Source organism: Urtica dioica, chromosome 3 (genome assembly GCF_054948205.1).
Source record: "Urtica dioica subsp. dioica isolate 48M chromosome 3, U.dioica_male_clone48M_v1_H2, whole genome shotgun sequence".
Lineage (NCBI taxonomy): Eukaryota > Viridiplantae > Streptophyta > Magnoliopsida > Rosales > Urticaceae > Urtica > Urtica dioica.
Genome location: NC_142758.1, coordinates 2,367,790 through 2,388,508, shown reverse-complemented (window position 1 = coordinate 2,388,508; position 20,719 = coordinate 2,367,790). Strand labels below are relative to the sequence as shown.

Below are 20,719 nucleotides of genomic sequence, written 5' to 3'. Positions count from 1 at the left end.
ATTAAAGTTATTGGTTTCAAGATATACTAAGGAAAAAAAAAAGTTTATTTAACCTTTCGAATATTCTTATGCTACGATGAATATTCTAATGTAGATGGCTAATATTTATTTTTTAAAATTAAAAAGACTAAAGAGATGTTTTCCAAAAAGATGATAGTATGTCAATGGTAACAATCAATTTTTTAAAAAATAATTTTTTAAAAAATAATTATTTTCTTGTAGGATAACGTTCACGACTCCGGTTATCTTTGTTTTCACAATAATATGAATGAATATATTAACGTATTATTTGAGAGTATCTATGTCCCAAGAAAGATGTTATAGAGTTAGATAAATTTGATTACATAAACTATTTAAATCTGATTTCTTTGAAATAGTTGGTACATATAGTTGGTGTTGGTTTCATAGAAATTATCAAATTAGTTGACTAATGTTAGGAGTCTCTAGAATAGAAGCTAACGAGACTTGTAAAAGTCGCGAGTTGCTCATCCCATTACCAATTCGTTTTGAGATGGAAATCTATGATACTTTTACGTGGTATCATAACAAGCTTAGTTGGCATCCGATCTAAGTCATTGAGATTCGGCTCAAGATAATGATTCATTCTTTAACAAACCTTTATTTTGTGGAGGCATGTCAATTCTCCATGAAAAAGATAATGAACAAGTTTATAAATGTTATGGGTTGCTTCTCTCATTACTCTTACTTAGTATTCCAATTTCGGTTCAATGTAGTTTGCATGGACTAATTTTACCATCAAAATTTACCACTCTAGGCAGTGTCGGCCTTGGGCTAAGGCGGGCTAGGCCCAGGCCTAGGGCCCCATATTTGGATGGGCCCAAAACAAAAATTCTGTATTTAATCTGCTCTCCGCCTCCGCGCGACCCAAACGAACGACGGAACGAGTCTTTCACTGCGCGCGACCCAAGACAACCCTCTCCTCCGCGCCGTCTCCTCTGCCTCCGCGCGACCTAAACGACCCTCTCCTCTGCGCCATCTCTTCCACCTCCACGCGACCCAGACGAACGCCGAACGCGCCATCTCCGCACGACCCAAATGACCCTCTCCTCCGCGCCGTATCCTCCGCCTCCGCGCGACCCAAACGACCCTCTCCTCCGCGCCATCTCCTCCGCCTCCGCGCGACCCAGACGAAGGCCAAACGCGCCATCTCCGCGCGACCCAAACGAACGAGCTCCGCCTCCGCGCGACCTAAACAAGCCTCTCCTCCACGCCATCTCCTCCGCGCCGTGTCAAGTCCGACCGAGCGCTGCTAAATCAAGGTGAGGAATTAGAAAATTCTACCCAAATTTTTACTTGAAAATTAGGGATTTGAAATATTGAGAATGGTTTAAAGAAAATAGTTATGAGCTTGGCTGATCCAGTGATCCTTCTGCAACTGAAAATTGTAAATCAAAATATATAGATGATAAATCAAAAGTAACGATATAATACTGCATATAATTAACTTTCTCATATTATCAGTCTGCAAAAAAGTATAGATGATAACTATTTTTATGTATGTAAAAAAGTATGCTTTTATGTATGTATGGATTTGAAATATTGAGTCCTGGCTGATCCTTCTCTCTGGTTTGGATATATGTGAAAATTAGGGATTTGAATGGATATGAGCTTGACCTGGCTGCTTAGATTTGAGATCGAGTACACATGACAATTAGAATTCGCGTGTGAGCTTGGCTGCTTGGATTTGAGTTTGAGTATACACGGGACAATTAGAACTGGAGTTTGAGTTTCAGTGTACATATCAAGCAATTAGAATTTGCTTTAATCTCATTCGTCAAGTGAGTATACAGAAATTAGAATTTGTATTTCATTATGCTTTTTTTTGCATTTTATATATTTATTAACTTATTTTTAATTGTTTTCACCAGTTAATTTAAAGAGATCAATTAGAAGATACAAGTAGGGTGCAGAAAAAAGAAAAGAAAAAGAGAAAAAAGAAGTTTTACATAAGAGTCAAATTGGTTCTCTCGATAAGTATTTTAAAAAAGATATGGTTACGGATGAAACAAGAGCTGAAGTCGGGATTGAGAACGAACAAACTAGTCAAAACTAGAACGAGAACGAATAAACTAGTCAAAACGAGAATAAGAACGAGAACGAGAACAAGAACGAGAATGAGACCCCGAATGAGAAGGATAAAGAAAAAGAACACGATAATGAAATAGGTTCCATTTGTTTTAACGAGGATGATCCGGCGAATTGGAAGCAAATAAATCAAAGTCTTATCGATTTTCTTGTTGAAAAAGGTCCTAAAAGAAACATTGATATGAGATTTCCTAAAGATGAGTCTGATAGAAGTTTCTCTTTAAGTCATTATTGGCAAGTTTTACCGAATGGAGAGAGAAAAGACAGGAGGTGGTTGGTGTATTCAACTTCAGTCGATAAAGTTTTTTTGCTTTTGCTGTAAGTTATTTGCAACGAATCGTCATAATGTAGGCCTCTTAGGTGATGGAGGTATAAATGATTTGCATAATATTTCTGCACGACTTTATAGCCACGAGAAAAGTAAGTTACACGTTGACGCTATGGCTAATTGGGTGGATTTGGAAAAAAAGGCTTAAACAAGTGTCAACCATTGATTCGAGTTTACAAGAACATATCAACAAAGAAAAAGAACATTGGAAACAGGTTCTACAAAGGATACTTGATGTTTTAAAAAGGCTTGGGAGAAATGATTTGGCATTTCGCGGGGATAATGAAAAAATATATGAAGAGAGGAATGAGCTTTTTCTACAGATGATAGAATTGCTTGCAGAGTTTGATCCCACGATGCAAGAACATGTTCGCCGTATCTCGAAAAATGAAATTAATTATCATTATTTGAGTCACAAAATTCAAAATGAATTGATTCAATTGATGGCAAACGAGGTGAAACTCTCAATTATTTCTACAATCAAAGAAGCAAAATATTTTTCGGTTATACTTGATTGTACGCCGGATGTTAGCAATGAAGAACAAATGTCTCTAGTAGTGAGGTGTGTGAATATTTCCAAAAATCCAATTGTGGTTGAAGAATTTTTTATAGAGTTCATAAAGGTAGATGACACTTCAGGACTTGGACTCTTTAATGAACTTCTTCATGTTTTGGAGGCTCTTCATCTTAATGTTGATGACATAAGAGGGCAGAGATATGATAACGGTGCTAACATGAAAGGAAAAAATAAAGGTGTACAAAGTAGAATGCTTGAAAAGAATCCTAGAGCATTTTATTCACCTTGTGTTTGTCATTCTCTAAATCTTATGCTTTGTGATATGGCTAATTATTGTCCCAAAGCTGTGTCATTTTTCGGTGTCATACAACGAATATACACATTATTCTCAGCTTCTATGAAGAGATGGAAAGTCTTTAATGATCATGTGAAAGATCTCACTGTCAAGCCATTGTCGGAAACACGTTGGGAAAGTCGCATTGATAGCGTTAAAGCAGTAAGATACCAAGCACCGCAGATAAAAGAAGCTTTAATGTTTTTGGCAAATAGTAATGAAGATGCCAAGACAAAAAGTGATGCTGAGACTTTAGCCGTATACAATATCCAGAATTATGAGTTCTTGTTGGCATTAATTATTTGGCATGATCTGTTATTTGTTGTTAACAACGTGAGCAAATTTCTCCAAACTAAAGATATGAAAATGGATGTTGCCATCAAAGAATTAGAAAGTCTACTTGGCTTTTTGAAACAATACAGGGAAATTGGATATGATCAAGCTAAATTGCAAGCTACAACGATAGCAATTGAGATGGATATAGAGCCCGTTTTCATTGAAAAACGAAGAGCACAAAGGAAAAGACAATTTGATGACAACGCTAGTGACGCGCTCTCACAATCCGAGGAAGAGTCCTTCAAAATTAACTATTTTTTCTACATTGTTGATCAAGCTATATCGTCATTCCATAGCAGGTTAGATTATTTAATATTATTATTCAATACTTACTATATCAACAAATATTTTTGTTCATAATTAATTGTCATAATTATCTTTATCAATAGGTTTGTACAGTTTCAGGATTTTGAAAAACAGCTCGGGCTTTTATTTGATTTGAAGAAATTAAAGGTCGCCGATAAACACACTTTAAAGAGTTTTTGCGACAATCTTGCATCATCGATGGAGCATAATGAGATTTCAGATTTAGACAAGAATGATCTCTTCAAGGAACTGGAAATGTTGAGCCGTAGTGTCCCGGAAGATATAAACATAAAGGACTTGGATTGCATTTATCCAAATGCGTGGATCGCTTACATAATTATGCTAACTTTACCGGTCACGTTTGCCCAGCAGAAAGAAGCTTCTCCAAGTTAAAATTGATCAAGTCTTATCTTCGTTCAACTATGTCGCAAGAAAGATTGAGCGGTTTAGCTACTCTGTCTACTGAAAAAGATATGGTCGAGAAACTTGATTATAGGAATTTGATTAGTACTTTTGCATCTAAAAGTGTTAGACATGTTATGTTTTGATGAATGAAAAACTTGATTATAATTTTTTTGTCTTATATTTAATTTTTTATTGTTATCAAAAGGCCCCAAAATGTTTATTCACCTTAGGGCCCCGGATGAGTTCGGGCCGGCCAAAACTCTAGGTATGTAAGATAAACAATGCAAGGATAGTACAACAGAACCACTTGTTTTTTTTATGTTAGAACACAGCATCAAAATATTTTCTCACTAGACCTCAAGATTAAAGTCGGTACCCCTCATTGACCGGTGATTCTATTTTACGGTAGTAATGGCAGTTGATGGAAATCTAGACGGAAATTTTAAAGTATTGACTTCGAAATTCTTTGGTTCGCAACATCAATTTATAGTATCGACTTCAAATTCAGTCCAACTTTCAGTTGCAGGACGGTGGCTGCTGCAAGAAAAAACTGGCAAAACATATGCAGCATTCATTCATTTATCACACAACCACATAAGAAATGAATCTCTAGTCATGCCAAATTCTAAAAAGAAAAACAAAAACATCAGTCTGAATTCCCATTAAGTCTGTCAATAACGGTGATGAGACCGTGAGTCCCAAGCTTGCCGTCCCCATTGGCCACCATAGCCGAGAACAACTGCTTACAAATGGCCGCACCGGGCAATACAACGACTCTCTCGTCGCCTTCTCCGCCTCCGACGAAACCCACTCCCATACCCAAGTCCTTGACCATATACTCCGCAAACCCGCCCGGCCCAAAGTCCCGATCCACCATCCTCTCCCCGAAGAGCTCCATCACCGCCGACCCGGCCGCCCCGCCCCGAACGGCGCCGAGGAACCTCTTCCGGTCCAGCCCGACCCGACCCGCGAACGCCAGCCCCTCGCTCAGCCCCAGCAGGCTGCCGCCCACCGCGATCTGGTTCGCGATCTTGCAACTCTGCCCGCAGCCGGGCCCGCCGACGCGCGAGGCCTGCCCGAGGACGCCGAACACCAGGGCGAGCCACGTCACCACGCCCTCGTCGCCTCCGGCGAGGACGGCCAGCCTGCCCTCCCTGGCGCCGGCGTCGCCGCCGGAGACCGGAGCGTCGACGGACCAGCAGCCGCGGGCGGGCGCGCGCGGCGGAGGAGATCTACCGGGCCAGCGCGGGGCTGCTGCTGGTGCAGTCGACGGCGACGCAGCCCGGGGAGAGGGCGGAGAGGAGTTTCTCTAAGACAATCTGTCGAACATCTGGTGGGTGGCCGAGCATGGTGAAGACGACGTCGCAGGAGGCGGCGAGGGAGAGGAGGGAGTCGGCGACGATGGCTCCCTGGGATCGGAGGAGATGGGATTTGGATGGGTCGAGGGCGAAGACGGTGACGGAGTAGCCGGCGGAGAGGAGTCGGGAGGCCATGGCGCCGCCCATCACGCCGATGCCGATCCACCCGATTCGGGTCTGGCCTGGACTTATGGGGATTGGGTAAAGATTCCTTACCATCATCACACACGGAGAGGAACAGATCGCGGTGCTCCCAAGTGGAAATTGTAACGAGGAATCATTACAACTGCAAAGGTTTAGTTTTTTACAAAGTGAACAGTAATTTGTTTGAAAAAGAAACTTTCGAGCAACCAAGTCCCTTTAAGCTTTAAAAGTTACGTTTTGAAAACATATATATAATAATAATTATTATTATTATAAGTAAATAAGTCATCAAAATTTAGATTTGTCAAATAGAGGATTTTTTTATAAATTTTAAATAAATAATCATTAAGAATTAGCACAAATGAAGTTCAAAATGTGTTATAGATCAAAGTTCAAAATCAGTTTTGAAATCAACTTATTCATTTTGGGCCAAATTTTCTTTTATAGCCAAAATATTGTATTTGAGCACACACCTACAATGCATCTCTAAATTGAAGATAGAGATAGAGATGACGTTGCAATACATCTTCAAACATATCTCTATTCTTCATATTTAGAGATGAATTGAATAGTGTATCTCTAAATATAGAGATGCACTATTCCATCTCTATATTTGCTCAAAAACTTTAAAAAATTATATTAGTAGCCCAAAATTTAATGTATAACTATAATTTAATACTTTATATGTATTATGTATCTATTTGTAAATTATGTGTATTCTAAAAATTATTAATCAAAAAACAAATCGAACTTGAAAAAAAAATTAAAATTACTACAATGGAAATCACAATATTTTACATAGACAATTAAAAAAAACATCAAGACATTTAAAAATTACATAATTAAAAAACTTAAGTCACAATACTACATAGACAACAAAAAAAAAAAATGAGATCAAGACACAAATATAAACTCAAAGACACAATAAATAAAAACAAACTACTTAGACTTATATGAAAGTCTAATAGCTCGGAAAATCACTTCCAGAATCTCCAATATTATCAAATATTATCCCAATCACATTCGTGGAATTAGAAGTATCAGATTGTTGTAGTTGTTTCTCACATATTTTATGTATAACACGTGCTTGTTCTTGAATAATATAAGCACGTCGGCGTGGATCAGAAATAGTATTTGGGTCTTGTATCATGATTTTGATCTCCATATCTTTCTTTCTGGGCTCCATGTCTTCCGCTTTCATTTCCAAGAGACGACGTGCAATTTCCAACTGTTGCTGCTGAGCTTCTAATTGTGTTTGCTTTTGATAGTTGCTCTGTTTCAATAACTCTTTTAGTTCGTCATCGCGTTCTCTTTGTAATTTTTCACTAGCTGAAGTCTCTTGGTGCAATTTTCTCTTAAGTTTTACCTTTTTCACCCCAGTTGGTTGAGTTGCGAACCACCAGATGTGTCGTCATCTAAATTAATTGAAAAAGAGGAAATTCCCAGACTTGTCTCACACAATTTTTCAATTGTTTTCAGCACAACAATTATAATATGCATTCGGCATCTAAGAGAGTCGAGGGTACGATACTCCTGACTCTCTTAGTTCTTGGATGCGACCCCATAAACATTCGGCATTATTAAACCTACCGGATATAGGGTCTTGTGAAATTTCTAAGTAGGCCATATAAAGGGATATATCTTTTGAACTAGAATAACCAGAACCTCGACCTTCCATTTTTAGGATGGAAGGCAAGTGTTTGGAATGGAAGTGAATTTTTTGAGACAAGCTTGTATTTCATAATGAAAGTGAATGTTATGAAAATGCTTGTATCTCTGAATGGAAGTGAATGTTATGAAATGACTTGTATTTATAGAAAAAGTATGAAGTAGACAAACGAATCTCGTTCTTTGGATTAGATTTCTTTATCTCAACTATCACATTTGGATTAGATTTCCTTATTTTATCTATGAATTAATATCTTGTGGTGTGTTTTATTTATTTTTATTAATATAATGCATTTACTTATGTTGTAGTGTGTTTTATTTTATTTTATTATGAAATGTAATATTTTAATTTATGTACTCTATTTTCAATTAATATATTGTCATATTTATGTAATTAATGAATATATTTATGTAATTAATGAATATTTTCAAACGTTGGCTAAATAGCAATCTCTGGCTATATATCTAATGGATTCATATATATAACTGAAAAAACAATTTTCTAGTTAACCTCTATTCAGGTATAGTCATTTAAATTTTCTAGAATTAAGCTACTAGCCACAAAGTTCAATCTAAAATCATGAAAGTTTCGATGATATATATATATATATATATATATATATATATATATATATATATATATATTTGTTTTGACACTTGATATTGGTAAATCCACAGGAAAAACTGGCCAACCAACAAACATCCTCTCATGGTCCACGAGGCTAAGAATCGCCAAGGGAACGGCGAGAGGATTGGCATATCTCCACGAATGTAGCCCAAGAAAGTTCGTCCACGGAGACATCAAGCCCTCGAACATACTCCTCGACAACGAGTTCGAGCCACACATCTCCGATTTCGGCCTAAACAGACTCATCAGCATCACCGGCAACAATCCCTCCTCCGGGGGATTCATCGGTGGTGCCTTGCCCTACCTCCAATCGGCCCAGCCTGAGAAATCCAACAATTACAAAGCGCCCGAGTCCCGTGCCCCCGGAGCTAGGCCGGGCCAAAAGTGGGACGTGTATTCTTTTGGGGTCGTTTTGCTCGAGTTGCTCACAGGCAAGTCTCCCGAGCTTTCGCCCACCTCGTCGAACTCGTTGGAGATTCCCGACCTAGTGAGGTCGGTGAGGAAAGGGTTCGAGGAGGAAACTCCGCTATCGGACATGGTTGACCCTATCTTGCTTCAAGAATTACATGCCAAAAAAGAGGTGATTGCGGTTTTTCATGTGGCATTGGCTTGTACCGAGGCCGACCCCGAGATCCGACCTCGGATGAAAACAGTGTCGGAGAATCTCGAGAGGATCGGGTAATGACATTAGAAATTTGTCGTCTCAGAGATGTGGAATTGATCATAGTAAAGCATGATTTTTTTTTGGTAGGTAAATAATTGTTATTCCAAATATTTTTCTTCCCCTTTTTCTGCTTTAATCAAAGTATAGCTATTATGGAAATACAACTTATTTTTCCTGACCATTCACGAAATTGCATTCCAATTCTAGCAATTTCAAGGTCTCCCCTTAAATTACAAACGTAGGTTCATTTTGTACTATAAAAATTCTATATACGCGCAATCTTTCTAGCATGTTTGCATTTTTCTCTACATGAGAATGTTTTCTTAATAAGTTCATCTGCTTCTTATATATGGATTTGGTGTGATTGAATTATTAAGCTAAACATTTCTGATAGACAAACATGTCTGGAGATAATTACTTTCAGTCTTTGTTAAAACATGTCGTTTCATGTTTAATATCGAATACAACAAATAGTAGAAGGCTAAAAAGATATACTTGTTGGGAAAAATTAGCCTTCTACTTTCATGTTTCATGTTTCTTTTAGACCGTTTTGGACCGGACCGTCTTAGACCGTACCGTTTTAGACATATTTTTTTATTAATTTTTTTTTTAATTTTATACTAAACCGGAGGTTTGGTCTAAACCGCGGTTTTAGACTTTTTAGATCGGACCGGACCGTTTAAAAGTTTAAATCGGACCGGACCGGACCGGTGAAATTTTAAACCGTTTAAAACTGGACCAACGGTCTAAAAACCAACGATTCGGTCCGATTTACGGTTTTACCGATTTTTTTGCGCCGCCTAAGACAAGAGTACAAATCCAATGGCCCCGTAGATCTTTTCATAAACCTTTCATTAACAATATGATACTTGTACTAAAGTCATCTTCAACTGTTAGGGTATATTTGGTTCAAAAGTGAAACTAGAATGAGAGTAGCAATAGTAATGGCAATAGCAATAGAATGGAATAGAAATGACATTTCATTGTTTGGTTTAAACTTTTCAGGTGAATAGAATAGAAAGTCAAATTTACAAATTTAACCACCCTCAGCTGTACCATCTTAGCTTATCTTGTTAAAAAAAAAAAAAAAAAAAAATTGGCGAACTGATAGTTTAAACCATGGAATCCTTGTTCAGACCGATGGTTTCGGCGACGACAAGATCCACAAATTTTCTTGCTCCGACTTCTTTGAATCTGATAGCGGTAATTGTAATTTACCGGCACTCTCCCCGCACACTCTCCGTGACTTTAGATCTGATTTTTTTTTAGCTCGAAAGTTTATGACGGTCAAGTTCAGAACAAGCATAAAGAAAAATGTTTTTTTTAATAGTTAGGGATAATTTTGGAAAAATTGATAATGGAATGCCCATTGTTTCTATTATGTGATGGAATGAAATTGATGTAATAATCAGTGTGTAGAATCCTGATTCCAAGTTATATAAAAAAAAAAAAACTAAATAATTTTTTTTTTTTGGAATCCATTGGAATGGGCCTAATTCCCTCCAACTAAACATAGCCTTAGGGTCTATGGCTTACATGAATCTTATGTAATCATTGTTTATAAAATTAATAAAAGAAGCATACATTTTTTATCATATGAATAAAAATAGAGTTGATTTCATAAAATTAAAGTAACATAACATTCATCCATACCCTTAGTCTTCTGCAATAACTAGTTTGAATATTTATATCACAATATGAAACATTCAAGCCTGGGTGGAACACTTAAATTGATCGGTGATTAATTTATGTTTAAGTACCTAGATCATAAATCACATATGCGGTTCACAAGTGTATGTTCACTTAATGGGAACATTCTGTACATATAAAATATGCAAGACTATGACAGATCTTGACTAGATGCATTGCTTACGATGCCGTTACGACAAACATGTCAAGGTAACAAATGATGGTTACAATGGAAATAGATCTAAATCCTGAAGTTGTTCTAGACCTCACCGTCATATCTTTAGTCTCTTTGATTCATTCGCTCATACCTAGAAACGATGTCATTGTTGATGACAAGTTGACATGGTTGACGTCTGACTTCACGTATCTTACAAAGGTTGTTGGCTGGGTATTTGTCATTTTGTGTCAAAGCCCGTTCAAGACACGATAGTAGAACTTTGCAACTTTCTTAAGTTCATAATTAAGTTCTAAAACATTGCGAATGGATGATCTCGAGAAAGCGCAAGATGCTAACATAAAAATCTTGTGCAAGTTGAGAACCGATTGCTTGGTGACAAGCACGACGCTAAGAGAAGAGTACGTAAGGATAGCATTTTTAGAATGGCAAGTGCTTATGTGGTCAGACCCGGCCTAACCATTAGGCCATTTAGGCAATTGCCTTGGGCCTCATAATATTTGGGGGAAAAAAGGCCCAAATTTGACGTTGAAAAGTCAAAATTTAGAAAGAAAGAAGCATCGTTTCATGCCAATTTGACCCAATTGTTTTAGACTTGTTCTGCGTGTGAATGCAACTTAAGAAAAAGAAAGAAAGAGCATAGGATTTGAATTGAAAAAAGCTTGCTGGTGAGATAAAATAAGCGGTGTAATTTATTAGACTATCACAAATTTGAAAGAAAAAAAATTAAATTCTTTCTTTCCTTTTTTTTTGTTAGAGGGTTTGATTTTTCAAGGTTTTTTTTAGGCAGTTGTGATTTAGTTAGATTGATTCTTTTTTTTTTTTTTTTTTTTTTTTTGTATGTTAATTTCCTTCTAATCACATGGTATAGTTTGAAAATATGCTTCGGGATAGTTTAAAAGGCCTAATTTTTTATTTTCCTCTAAGGCCACATAATATATTAGGCCGCCCTGTATGTGGTAAGAATGATTCATGAACTAGCCATTTATACTAGTGTCTCAAAGAAAGCAAGTATTTTATGTGAATGGCATTCAGATTTGTCGAGATTGGAATATTGCTAAAGATTGTATTCATCTCGGTTTGTGTGGGACGTTGCTGATAGACTATGAATTACGAAACATATAGTAGCTAAATAATAACACCAATATATATCTTAAACATATAGATAAACAACAGTAGCTCATCAGTCATTATTTAGGACATATATATATATATATATATATATATATATATATATATATATATATATATATATATATATATATATATATACTAGTCTGAAACACGTGCTTCGCACGTGGTGACTATAGATAACTGGTAAATTTATTTTAAAATAGTGTTATAGGAGAATCTTGAACTTTTTTCGAGCGGTATTGCACACCATATTTTTAAGGAATTAACTATCCTGAATTTGTACATTATTTGAATGGCGGGTAATGTTAAATATTAACTTGGTGTTATAGGAGATTTGGAAGGCTCGTTGCAAGAGCTGTCATGACGATGTTGATATGAATTATCTCTATAGAAAAAGGCTACTATTATGAACTATGACGATCTTCAATACAATCGACAATGTACTTTATTATACACGTAAAGCATAAATATAACATTATCCATTTTGATGAAATCATTCGGGACATTGCTCCAAGTCCCTCTGCTTGGTTAAAGTAGTTATCTCATCCCGATAGTTTGAAACTTATAACTAATGGTTCTTTTTCCGATGGAAAATGTACGATAGAGGGCTTAATTATTCATAAACAGTGTTGGCGATTTGCATTGCCTGATATATTGGTTCTATTATGGCAAACTCTAATTTTGTAGTTGAAGTTAAAAGTTTAATTTGGAGTATTCACTTATTATCTCTTTATTGGTGGATATATATCAATATATTGAAAGTGTAACCAAGTGATGATTGATGCCGTTATCGGTAATTCTCAGTCTCCGTGGTTGATGGGATGCATATGGAATTTCACAACGGAGGCGCTCAAAAACATGAAACATTGGGAGAGGAACTTTGCGGCGAGTTCTTTAAGCAACATGAAACATAAAATAATAATATTCAACCATGGTTTTGGCATTAATTAAATAAGCTAATCACGTTTGAAAAATGCTATAAATAACTTAATAATCAAGCCACAAACCGACAAAATCTTTATCCGATCACGATCAAACCTGAATAAGCTACACAAGCCACACAGACTTGAGCAACCCTGTTTTATTGCAAATATAGAATCCCCAAAATTAAGTACTTGAAACGGTTGAAGAATTTGATAATCGGAACCAGCGAGCTAGATATAAGGGAGTAATGTTGTTGGAGAGCTAAACAAGATCTTTTGTTCTTGTAGAGCAACATCTGACATGCATAGAATTAAAATAAAATAAAAATAACAAATGAAAGATTACAATATCATTCCAATCTAAAGCAAACCCTAAATCTTCTGGAGCAGGCAACAAAGGACATCATAGTAACTGTGAATTCAATTGATAAATAAAACTATGAATTCAAAATGAAATTGAGAGAGATAGACTTGTTGTCAGCTGGTATCAAGCAAAGTCGCACCAGAGCCCAGCAAAAGCAGCAGTGCATAAGGAATAAGAGAAATACATACGAGGTTGAGTAAAAGAAATTGTGTTGATATGGTTTTATACGCACCCTTTCTAAATGTGAGAAATACATATGAGGTCGAGTAAAAGAAATTGTGTAATTAAAGTAAACTTTATTTTGAAAGAAAAAAGACTGAAATTTTATAACTTTAAACTGAAAAATATGCAAGTGAGAGCCTCTTAATATAGACGAAATAAGATTCAATCCCAATGAACCCGATATTTTTTTATGGAATTTAGTCTTCGTACAAGAAAGTAACACCAATAAAATGACGATGTGCCAATGTAAGATTCCGCAAAATAAGAAATACCGTTGCGGTTTACCAATAAAATTTTAGGAAAAAACATCAGACCTTCAGCACAACGAACTAACGGATTCAATCCAACCCAAACTTTTTATGGCACAAAGTTTCTCGTCCTTTCTGAAAACGTAGCTTTCTGATGTCAAAAAAGTGGTTCCAGCGTTATCCACAATCTCGTCTAAAAGACGGGAGAAAGTAGCTTGAACATTGAAAGCTCTGCAGAGGTTACCACAAAACAGAAAGAAAAAATGTGTTATCAATACTTCGCACGTGGTGATTATAGATATTAGTTGGTAAATTTATTTTAAAATAGTGTTATGGCTTCTTAATACATGTTAAATTTTTTTACCAAAATTCATCAAAGTAAAATTCAATTGAAAAATAATATGAAATTGTACTATCTATCCATGACCGTGGGAGTAAAATATTTCATAATAGAAATAGAAAAGAAAAAAAAATCAAATTAAGAGATAATAAATTTGGATTCTTCGTCGTACTCAGCCGCAAAAAGATCCAACAGGTAGGAACCCATCTCCGCCTTGTAGCTCTTGTCCTTGCTCCTCTCCGCCTCCTCCGACTTGTTTAGAGTCCTCCGGATGATTGCCTCACATTTCGGGATCGGCTTGTCGTCTTCCGCTCCGAACACGTTCCTTGCGTTCAGAGGAACCAACTCTCGGAACCTGTAAAAAAGAAATGGTACATATGACTTACAAGATCGCGAGCCACTCATTTCATCACTTTGGTTTCGAAAATAGAACCAAAATGACTTCTGACCTTTATTTTACATGTAAATTTTACTTTCTAGAACCCTAAGATTGTGTATTCCAAATTCCAATTAGCTACTCGTAATAAACATCATTTGTCACGGTACATCATATTCATCAGAAAAGATAAAGGACTATTTGTTAGTTGAGATTCTTAGTTATTCATTTTATTGCAGTTGGCTTTTAAAAATTGGTTCAAGTACTGTAAACCCATGAAGAGTGAGACCAGATTGGATACATAATTCTGAGAAAAAGAAAAAAAAATTGATACAGAATTTATCAACTCTCATTCACTGTTTCGAAATGGGGAAGTTTAAATATCCCATCTTCAAGCTTTATCCCTAATGACTCACCTAATGAAGATGTCGGAGGGGTCGTCGACGGTGCAAAGTCAATCCTCGATGATATCTTCACCAAGAACACTCTTCCTACAACATTCCAAGTGCCAATTGTCACCCTACAACAACAAAGAGTCCCCCGAACATCGTACCAGTGAGAAACCCCTGCGATTGAAACATCGCAAAAAAATGGTAAAAGGGCTCGGAAGAACAAAACCTCACGTCCTTCGTGTTTATGTGCTAAGCCCGGAGCGTCTACGATTTTTCTCTCAAGTGTTGTAGACACCCCTTCGAAGAAGCCGCAATAATTTCACTATTAAAAGAGAGAAAATTTTTGCATGGGCTAGCGTGAGAGAGAAGGTGGCCACAATCAGGACGGTCATGTCTTGCAAGCTGAGCTACGACTTGACCGGCGAGAGGATCGACTTGACCGCGAAAGGAACAATTACTCCTCTCTGGATCTTCAGCTCTTCTTGAGAACTGCAAGTCTCGGTCTTTGTCAATTGTTTTGTTTTTCGTAATCAGAGAAAAAGGAAGAAAGAAAGCAAACTCTCAAGCTCACACTACACCCATCGCAAAAAATAGCAAAATCAAAAGGCACAAGTAAAAAATTCCAGAAAAACTCACAATATTAGTCACGTGTCTTCCTCCAAATTTCATCGTAAAGCCATGAGAACACTCAAAATCGTCACAAAGTGTTCACTCATTCAAACACTTCTACCATATATCACAAAATGAAAAAAAATGAATTAGATACTATACAAACTAATACCATAAAGCCAAAAAGACATTAAAAAAATCCAACCTGATCCTCGGTGGGGGCAATAATTCACACATTTAGATAACGAGTTTGGATCGCTTCACTAACTTTTGGAGAGTTGTTGCAGCAGAGTATGAGACGGCAATAAGCACTATATTTTTCTATTGTTCTTCGCAGAGAGTGTTGTGCTTCTCTTGAGAGCCTTTGCATATTCTTAGCGCGTGCTCTTCAAAATTTTATCTGACATAGAACACTCAAGTCAAGAGAAATCCAAAAAAAAAAAAAAAACAAATACAATGACAATCAACAATTCTTAACGCGTGCTCTTCAAAATTTTATCTGACAAAGAACACTCAAGTCGAGACAAATCCAAAAAACCAAAAAAAAAAATAATAAGAAAGACAAATACAATCAACAATTTTGAATGATGGTTGAATCTAAAAAAAAAACATAATTTCAAAGTATCAAATCAGTTTTGAATTTCAAACCCAAAAAATCCAAAAACCCCAAATTTGATTTCAAGTGAAACATTAAACAATATAAAAAAGCTGCATAACACTTGCACCAAAGAAACCCCTGTGTGTTTCACCTAGAAACCAAATGTAGTCATTAAAGATGTTTACTAAATCTGGATTGCATCACGATTAATGGTACTGAGAGAGTGTGCAAGCTTGTGTTTGATATACAACAATATTCATATTCTTTTACGACCCCAGGTCCTTCCTCTCTCCCTCTATGTAATTTCGGAAGTCTGGATAAATACAATTATTTAGCAAAATAGCCAAATCAAACTTTTAAAATTGCTAAATAGCCAAAGTTTTGTAAATACTAAGTAAATAGCCAGATATCATTTAAGACACTTCTAAATTTACCAAAATGCCCAGACTTTCCCGCCCATAACACACGGTTGACTTGAAAAAAAAACAATAAAATAGGTAACGTGATTCCGAGAATCGAGGGAGTAATAACTGCATTTAAAACCGATCATCTCCCCACCGATTTTTACTCTACCATTAAAAAAAAATCGCTCCCAGATTTATTTTCATAAACCAGCTCCTCTCTCCGACGAACTGCAATTATTTTGGCGACTTCCGACGAACTGTAACTATTTTTCAGACCAGCTCCTCTCTCCGGCTGTAACAGGAATGCATGTGTGATTTTTTTTCGATTGGAACTCTTATTTATTAATGTTCAACCTCGATTTACATATTAAAATTTTTAAAATTTTTTTTTAATCGATTTTGAAATTAGATGGTATTGAACATTCCTCTCCTTATGTGTAATGAATCCGTGGATTATTGGTCATTAATCCTAAAATTTACACAAAACTCTTTTCATCACAATGAAATTTGGGGGATCCAACTATGGTGATTTAAATACAAAATCATGTGTCATTCAGTGATTATTATGTTTATTGTAAATCCTTTTGACTGTTTAAATGTTGTTGGAACGGGTTTGATGTATAAATCTTGATGTGTTATATCTATATCTTGATGCGCAATAAAATAAAATCATGTATCAGTGTGTTAGTTTTCCCGATATACCATTGTGAATGCGTTTAGAAAATTGGGTGTTTGGGTGTTAGAAGAAAAAATTGGAGTCGACATATTTTGCAGTAAATCTGAGTAAATATTGGATAGTCTAAGTTATTTGGACCTTTTCTTTATTTACACATATTTACTGCTGAGTTTGGATGTTAGAAGAAAATAATAGTAGTCGACATATTTTGCAGTAAATCTGAGTAAATATTGGATAGTCTAAGTTTTTTGGATCAAATTTTTATTTACACATATTTACTGCTGAGTTTGGATGTTAGAAGAAAATAATAGTAGTCGACATATTTTGCAGTAAATCTGAGTAAATATCACACAATCTAAGTTTTTTTTACCTTTTCTTTATTTACACATATTTACATCTCAAGAAGAACGGCGAACCAGTTGCAGTGAAGCTTGCCATCAATGAGAGACCAAAACGCGTTATAAAGAAACCAGCAATGCTACATTCACCGTATGTCACGAAGAAGAAAGTAACAAAGCAGGTTGATGAGAATCCAAGCAGCCAGCCTAGTTTCTCACTCAACATCGACGATGTCTAAACCGTTTATCTTGCTTTTTAATTCACCATCAGGATTTCAAAATTTATTCTATTACTTAATGATGTGTATTTTGAGATTTATGTTTGCTAACTCTTTTGGTACTTTGGATTCTTCGTTAATCCAAAGAAACATATATATGAGTAAACTTTGTCATTACTAAGACCTATATATTTTGATGTTATTGGTTAAACTGAAACATGACTTATGTAAATCTGGGTAAATAACCTATCGACGCAAATGTAAATGAACACTCAACCAACATTATTTACATTAGTTTACTGATCCCTACAGAAATCAAGAATGCAATATAAATCTGGACGAAAAATATAAGAATAATATATAAAAAGAAACAAAAAAATTACAACTGCCACGTCCATTTAGTTCCTAAAATAAATGGATCATTAATAGACTAAATCCTGTTCACACTTATATCAGGAAATACAATTCCAAAAATTTCGGGAATTAATTTCATCCGAAAATTCAAATTAGTAATTCAAAATTCAAATGCTCATGGGCAATTTTCGGAAATAAAAAAACCTATTATTGGGCCACGTCATCGGAATGGCTATTTACTTAGTATTTACAAAACCTTGGCTATTTAGCAATTTTAAAGGTTTGAGTTGGCTATTTCGCTAAATTACCGGGATAAATATTAGTGGAGATCAATTGTGGGTCTCTCCCCCTCTCTCTCTCTCTCACACTCACTCTATCCACACGCTCATTCAAATCTCTCTCTCTCTCAGTCTCCATGAATTTCCCAGCCCAAGCTTCTAGATTTTTAATTTTCCTCTTTGTTTCCCTACCAATCTTACAGGTTACGGAGCAAGATTGTCCTTATTTACTCGTCTATAGACCCCTGGTTCCAGCAAGAAAACCCTAATTTTATCTGACAAAGAACACTTAAGACAAATACAATCAACAATTTTGAATGATCGTTGAATCTCAAAAAAACAAACCTAATTTCAAAGTCATCAAATCAGTTTCAAATTTCAAACCCAAAAAACAAAAAAATAAAAACCCTAAATTTGATTTCAGAAAGTTCGACCTAGCCACAGAATCGAGAAGAGATGACAAAAAATTCCATGTTATCCATTCAAATCGTAGAATCCAAATTAAAAAACCCTAAAACACTCTGAAAAAGCCACGAAATTCGGAAAAAAAAAAAAAAAAAGAACTCGAGGCTTTTCTGACCTCTAGTCAAATATGGACTCTGGTTGTTTGATTCCATGTTCACCTCACTGAATGTCGGCCATGCCCTAAAAAATCAACGATAAATCCCAATAAACACCGAACCCTCTTTCTGAGTAAAAAATAGAAGAAGAATACCTTTGAGATAAATGCAATCCGACCTTTCTTATTCTTCAATCTTGGATTCTCTCTCTCTCTCTCTTTCGGTCTCTCTAGGCCCGAATTAATGTCGTCGACGAAGACTCAGTCGAGACACCACAACGTTGTTTCGGAATGATATAGCAAGAAGGAGACAAGGACGGAGCTACCTTCCTTCTTCGTCGGCGACAATGACGGAGCTGAGGTCGGCTACGGGGAGGGAAGGGGCTTGGCGCAGGCGGGCGAGAGCGGATGAATTTTTTGAAGTGATGAATTGATTTGTGAGTTGTGACGATCGGAAAGGAAATGGTTTTTTTTTTACGATTGGAATTAAAGATAAGAAAGGGTTTTTCCTTTGTTTGATAAATAATTAGGATACGAAGAGTTGCCTCTCTAAATGATGAAAAAAAAGCTATGATGATATACCATTGTGAATGCGTTTAGAAAATTGGGTGTTTGGGTGTTAGAAGAAAAAATTGGAGTCGACATATTTTGCAGTAAATCTGAGTAAATATTGGATAGTCTAAGTTATTTGGACCTTTTTTTTATTTACACATATTTACTGCCGAGTTTGAATTTTAGAAGAAAATAAAAGTAGTCGACATATTTTGCAGTAAATCTGAGTAAATATTGGATAGTTTAAGTTTTTTGGATCAAATTTTTATTTACACATATTTACTGCTGAGTTTGGATGTTAGAAGAAAATAATAGTAGTCGACATATTTTGCAGTAAATCTGAGTAAATATCACACAATCTAAGTTTTTTTTACCTTTTCTTTATTTACACATATTTACATCTCAAGAAGAACGGCGAACCAGTTGCAGTGAAGCTTGCCATCAATGAGAGACCAAAACGCGTTATAAAGAAACCAGCAATGCTACATTCACCATATGTCACGAAGAAGAAAGTAACAAAGCAGGTTGATGAGAATCCAAGCAGCCAGCCTAGTTTCTCACTCAACATCGACGATGTCTAAACCGTTTATCTTGCTTTTTAATTCACCATCAGGATTTCAAAATTTATTCTATTACTTAATGATGTGTATTTTGAGATTTATGTTTGCTAACTCTTTTGGTACTTTGGATTCTTCGTTAATCCAAAGAAACATATATATGAGTAAACTTTGTCATTACTAAGACCTATATATTTTGATGTTATTGGTTAAACTGAAACATGACTTATGTAAATCTGGGTAAATAACCTATCGACGCAAATGTAAATGAACACTCAACCAACATTATTTACATTAGTTTACTGATCCCTACAGAAATCAAGAATGCAATATAAATCTGGACGAAAAATATAAGAATAATATATAAAAAGAAACAAAAAAATTACAACTGCCACGTCCATTTAGTTCCTAAAATAAATGGATCATTAATAGACTAAATCCTGTTCACACTTATATCAGGAAATACAATTCCAAAAATTTCGGGAATTAATTTCATCCGAAAATTCAAATTAGTAATTCAAAATTCAAATGCTCATGGGCAATTTTCGGAAATAAAAAAACCTATTATTGGGCCACGTCATCGGAATGGCTATTTACTTAGTATTTACAAAACCTTGGCTATTTAGCAATTTTAAAGGTTTGAGTTGGCTATTTCGCTAAATTACCGGGATAAATATTAGTGGAGATCAATTGTGGGTCTCTCCCCCTCTCTCTCTCTCTCACACTCACTCTATCCACACGCTCATTCAAATCTCTCTCTCTCTCAGTCTCCATGAATTTCCCAGCCCAAGCTTCTAGATTTTTAATTTTCCTCTTTGTTTCCCTACCAATCTTACAGGTTACGGAGCAAGATTGTCCTTATTTACTCGTCTATAGACCCCTGGTTCCAACAAGAAAACCCTAATTTTATCTGACAAAG

General features: G+C 35.9%; 1 long non-coding RNA gene and 3 pseudogenes across 1 annotated transcript; 2 read left to right on the top strand and 2 right to left on the bottom strand.

The window, feature by feature from the left end:
- The first annotated feature begins 2,877 nt into the window (after positions 1-2,877).
- LOC149402030 (uncharacterized) lies at positions 2,878-4,475 on the top strand (annotated as a pseudogene).
- Positions 4,476-4,883: 408 nt separating this feature from the next.
- On the bottom strand, positions 4,884-6,209 carry LOC149402029 (putative 3-hydroxyisobutyrate dehydrogenase-like 2, mitochondrial pseudogene; annotated as a pseudogene).
- Positions 6,210-8,155: 1,946 nt separating this feature from the next.
- Positions 8,156-9,076, top strand: LOC149402028 (receptor protein kinase-like protein ZAR1 pseudogene; annotated as a pseudogene).
- A 4,958-nt stretch (positions 9,077-14,034) lies between these two features.
- LOC149402027 (uncharacterized) lies at positions 14,035-15,039 on the bottom strand. Its single transcript, XR_016295980.1, has 3 exons — positions 14,884-15,039; positions 14,682-14,785; positions 14,035-14,244 (listed from the first exon to the last, which is right to left on the bottom strand). It is a non-coding gene; the product is annotated as an uncharacterized LOC149402027 (long non-coding RNA).
- Positions 15,040-20,719: the final 5,680 nt, after the last annotated feature.